The sequence below is a fragment of the Gossypium hirsutum genome, chromosome A04 (assembly GCF_007990345.1).
Source record: "Gossypium hirsutum isolate 1008001.06 chromosome A04, Gossypium_hirsutum_v2.1, whole genome shotgun sequence".
Taxonomy (NCBI): Eukaryota; Viridiplantae; Streptophyta; class Magnoliopsida; order Malvales; family Malvaceae; genus Gossypium; species Gossypium hirsutum.
Genome location: NC_053427.1, coordinates 29,490,941 through 29,496,940, shown reverse-complemented (window position 1 = coordinate 29,496,940; position 6,000 = coordinate 29,490,941).

Genomic DNA, 6,000 nt, shown 5'->3' with positions numbered 1-6,000 from the left:
TAAAACCTAACCTTCATCTTTTTTATTCATCCTTTCTTCTTGACCAAAAATATCAACCATAGGAGGGTTTTGACCAAAAATATCAGCCATAGGAGGGTTTTGCAAGCTTGAAAAATTTCAGCCACTTAATCTCCCTACAAGTAAGTGGTTTTGATGACTTTTCTTGATAATTTTTGTATTTTTGGAACCCTTTTAACTTGAGCTTTCAAATGAGGGGACTATTTTGAAAAATGGTTGAAAGTCTAGGGTTCTACCATGAGTGTGTTCATGCTGTTTTCTAAAATTTTATAGAAGAAAATGAATCATGGTTGTGAAATAAACAACCTTTGCGAAAGGACTTCTCACGAAAGCCTTAATATGACCATTTTGTAAAGTTTGTAAAATAGATAAGAATGTTGTGAAATATTGGATATTTGGGGTTTTCATAAGAGTAATAAATGGTCAGTTAGGCTTGGTTAAGGAGAAAATGTGATAAAAATCGAGTTTCTAGTCTAGGGGTAAAATTCTCATTGTGGGAAAGTCTAGGGGCAAAATGGTCATTTTGCCCCATTATACATTTTTGAGTACTTAGATTGATAAAGCAACTAAATTTGTGAATTTTTGTCATTATAGATCAAGAATTACAAAATCTGAATCTAGACCGAGGGAAGGCCAAGCAAGTAGTCTAAAACCGATTAGTCGCCTACATTTGTAATTCAAGGTAAGTTGTGTGTAATAAATACAACTATATTGTTATCATGTATGAATGAATGAATTTTTATAGCCTAAATTATTTGATTGCTGAAATAACTAAGCATGATGAGAATTGAAGTAGTACAACTCTCGATTGAGCCTTAGGAATCTTCGGATATTCATGCCATGACACTTGGGTCATTTGTGTTCTAGTGTAAGACATGTCTGGGACATGCATGAACCACAGTATGAGAGCCAGTGTAAGACATGTCTGGGACATGTATCAGTATTGAGGCAAGAGCTAGTGTAAGACATGTCTGGGGCATGCATCGGCCTCACGAGATACAAGCTAGTGTAAGACCTGTCTGGGACATGGTATCAACATCAATAGATGAGAGCCAGTGTAAGACCATGTCTGGGATATGGCATTGGCATCTTAACCCATGTTAGGGCTATGAGTATCTGGTAGTATTCCAAATGGTTCAACAAAAGGTTTATGATTTATATCGAAATGAGAAAAGTTATTATCATGTGATGAGTGGTACAGGTACCTAATTGAAATGTATGAGATATGGGCTCAATGTATGCAATATGAGTAAGTTGTATTTACGTCTATTTATGGTATTCATGAATAAGCTATAAAAAGGTTATGAGCATATTGCTTTATGATAAGTAGTTGTTGTTTATTTTCGTGCAACTTACTAAGCTTTATGCTTACTCTCTCTCCTTTCCATTTTCTTATAGTGCCGCGTAATTAGCTTGAGGATCATCGGACGTTGGAGGCATCGATCACACTATCATCTGAAGCACTTGGTATAGTTAGAGCTTTTATGTTGATTATGACATGTATAGGACCCTGACTTTTGAGTTTTGTGTCACTATTAATTGGCCAAATGTGTTGATCTTATCTGATATTTGATTTATTTTGTACAAGGGCATGGAAAATGGCTAATATTGAAAGCCATTATATGAATGCAAGCTAGTATTTGATGAATATGAAACTGTTGGCATGGTTGAATTTATGAAATGTATGTAGGCCTTAGCTATGGTTGTTTGGTTGAGAGATCATATTAAGTTAGATTTTGATATGTTGGTTGGTGTTAGATTGTGTTACAGGGTGGCAAAGGCTTCGTAGATAGCCTTATATTGTCCACAAGGGTAGACACACAGGCATATGTCTAGGCAGTGTGTGACACACAGTCAGTTCCATGGGCGTGTTATTCCGCCATGTGTCCCCCGCACGTAAAATTTCCAAGTCAGTATGCATGGTAGTAAACACATGGGCAGAGACACGGCTGTGTGTCTTAGCCGTGTGGAGGACACGGCCTCTGGCTACGGGTGTGTGCCTTCGCCGTGTGCCCCTTATTGGATGCTGGTGTTAGAAACAGAATGTCAACGTTTTTAGACACGGGCTAGAACACGGGCGTGTCATGGCCGTGTAAGGGACACAGGCCTTAGACACGGGCGTGTGTCAGGTCGTGTGGAAACCCCTGTAGGTTCGAATTTAGAATTTAATTCACACGGGCATGGGACATGGACGTGTCCCTAGATACTTAGAACGTGTGTGTCACACGGGCCATCAATACGGCCTTGTTATAATGACCACACGGGCGTGTGCCTTGTTTCAAGGATCATTTTTATTAAGTCAGTTTAAGGACCTGAGTTGGTTCTGAATGGCTTCCAATGAATGTTTGAGGCCTCGTAGGCCCATATTAAGGAGATTTAACAAAGTTTAAAATTTTTTTTAAATTTGATCATGTCTTGGTGGCTGGAAAACATTTAACTGCATGTGTTTAAGTTTAGTAATGCCTCGTATTCCGTCCTGACGTAGGGCACGGGTGTGGGGTGTTACATGTATAGCTAGACTCATACTCATGCTAGGCTATCCCTAGAAGTGACTAAACCATAACTCTGATACCACTAAATGTAACACCTCACACCTGTGCCCTATGCCGGGATGGAATACAAGGCGTTACTAAACTTGAACACGTACATATCACATTCTCGAGTCACCAAGTCTCGCTTAAATTTAAAACTTTTTCAAACTATGTTTAAAATTCCTTAACATGGACTTACGAGGCCCCAAACATTTATTGGAAACCACTTGGGACCAACTTGGGTTCTTTAACCAATCATATAAAAATGACTTTCGAAACAGGGCACACGCCAGTGTGGCCACTATGACATGGTCGTGCTGAGGGCCCGTGTGGTTCACACAGCCTAAGCATAAGAGGACACACCCGTGTGCGAACTTGTACAAATTAAATTCCAAATTCGAACCTACAGGGGTTTTCACACGGCCTGACACACGCCCGTGTCCATGGCCCATGTCTCTCACACAGCATGACAAGCTTGTGTTGTCGCCCGTGTCTAAAAACCTTGATATTCTGTTTTTGACGTCAGCAACCAAATAGAAGCACACGGCCAAGGAACACGCCCATGGCTAGAGGCCGTGTCCTCCACATGGCTGAGACACACGGTCGTGTCTCTGCTCGTGTGTTTACTACCATGCATACTAACTTGCAAATTTTACGTACAGGGGACACACAGCCGAAAAACACGCCCTTGGGGCTAACTGTGTGTCACACATGGCCCAGACACACGCCCGTGTATCTACCCGTGTGGACAATATAAGGCTATCTACCAAGCCTTTTGCCACCCTGAAACACAATCCAATACCACCCATCACACCAAAGTCTATCTGTAACATCCCTAACTCGTATCCGTCGCCGGATTGGGGTTACAAGGTATTACCGGACGAGACACAAATTCTGAACAATCGTATGCATGCACTTGCTCAAAATTTTAAACCAATCAAATGTTAACATATATAACTAATTTAAATTCTTTATGAATCATAACATAACAATTTAAATATATTTTCAAAGAACACCAAATAATCTATCCATTAAAATACATACAAAAATTCACAAATCAATTCCATAAGGAAAGTCAAATTTCACATATAAATAATAAAAGTGATATTCTTATTTGACCGAATAATAAGCTTAAAAATCAATCAACTTATACTCATCATTTAACGACTAACCTATACACTACTCAAATATCAAATTTGAACCAAGTAGGACATATATACACCACATAAAACTCATATAATCCTTTTGTTTAACCAATGCAAGACATATATACACCACATAAAACTCATATAATCCTTTTGTTTAACCAATGCCCAAATCATTATTCATTTGGTCATTTTTCAATATATTAGCCGAATGTAATCATGCTAAAACATAGCTTTATTCAATGCTTAAATTTTCATCATTTTCAACCTATCACTTTATACACATAACAATTCATAGAAACAAATCAGTATACATATATATATCAACCATAATTTGCACATTAAGTCAAACATATTACAAATATATTTCAACTAATGTATACTTATTAAATCACTACATAACCGAATGCCAATTCATACATGCTAAAATTTCACAAGAAAACCTTGCTTAATTTTATTTTATTTTCAATGAAATCCCTAAACTTAAAATCATTCAAAATTACTTAACAAAATATTTCTATTTAACAACCAAACACGGTAATTCACTATTACACTTTAAGAACACACTAAATTCATCAATGGTATCTACCAAAACGTTTAACAATTTTATAAATTAACCCTGGGTTAGTTAGATATGACTAAAACGATCTCAAAAACATAAAATTTGTGAAAAATGGGTATTAAATACACTTACATGCTAGAGAGACAAGTGACCAAATCTTCAAGCTATAACAATAGGGTTTCGATTGATGGAAAGGCTAAATGGAGAAGATGATCACTTGTTTTTCCTACTTCTCTATGATTTTATTTATTTACCATATTACCTTAGTAATTTAATAAGAATTTCACTAAAAACATGCATAAACCGTCCACCCAGTACAAAATATGGCTAATTTCCATATAAAGCCTTCCAATCAGGTTTTTATACTCATTTAACACTTATAGCTTAATAACAATTAAGTTTTATAACTTTTATAATTTAGTCCTTTTTCTTTAATTAACCTAACAAACATTAAAATTTCTAAACCAATTTTTAGCACGACAGTAATTTCCTCGTAATTAATAAATAATAATATATAGAGGCTGACATGTCAGAATTATGGTTTTGAAACCACTGTTTTTGACACCACTGGAAAATAAGCTGTTACATTTTTCTTCTTTTTGTTATTTGCTTTAGCTTTAAAGATTTAAATATTCTCTTCTTCTTTGCTAAATTTGAAGATATGGTTTCTGGGATTATCGGTGAAAGTTTTAGCCTCGTGGTAAGTCTAGTAACTCTACAGGTTAGGATTTTGAAAGAGTAAGGATGTAAGCAGTATATAAATAGTATGATATGAATAAGAGGCCCTGTATAGGGGTCGTCTGAAATTGAGATGTTAGAATTTTGTTTGTAAATAAGTTTTTAATGGTTATTCCCTATTTCTTTAAACATTTGTTGCTATTTTTTGAGAACGAAGATCGAGTTTTGATCTTCGACCTACAATATGGTGAGTATCAGGTGAGTCTTTATTCTAGCTCCTGCGTGTTAACTGTTCAAGTAGAAATTTGTGTGATGATAACATCTTGGAAAACTGGTGAGTATATATGGGTTGTAGTATCATAAAGATGGTGCATGTCTATAAATGAGAATAAGATAATGTATGGTAAGTTGGCATGAAAATTTTGATATGAGAGAGTATGGACCTATTAATCAGGCATGTGACCAAATTAGGGTGAGTGCATTTTGTGTTAGTTAAACAAACATACATTTGTAATAACTCAAATATGGAAGGTATATTGCTAACCGAATAAGAAGATCACGGTGACAATAAGAACACTCACGGTGTGACCTCTGATGAGATGTAAATCAAACTAGAAGAACGCGACATGAGGATGAAGTGTGTAAAGACCACGTGGTAGAGACCCATGACATTATACGATAAAAAAAATACTAATGGTGATGCATCTAGTGAGATGTGGACTAGATTGGTAGATCATAACATGAAAATATGCACAAGACCATGTGGGAGAAATCCCATGGAATCTTCTAAGTTAGTCCGATAGGACAGTAAACAGTAATTCTCTATGATGCCTTTGTGGCATGTTCTATAAGGCCTTTTTAGCGTATACGGTGGAGTTTGTGTGGCATATTCTATGACATTCATGTGACATATTCTACAATGCCCTAGAGGCGTAGTCTAGAGCAATGTTTATGGATCATGATTAGGATAAATTCTTAGACTTTTCAACTAATTGATACTATTATAAAGATGTGGTAAGTGTAAAGGTATCTCTATTTGGTTAGCCTTATGGCAGAATTTGAATAT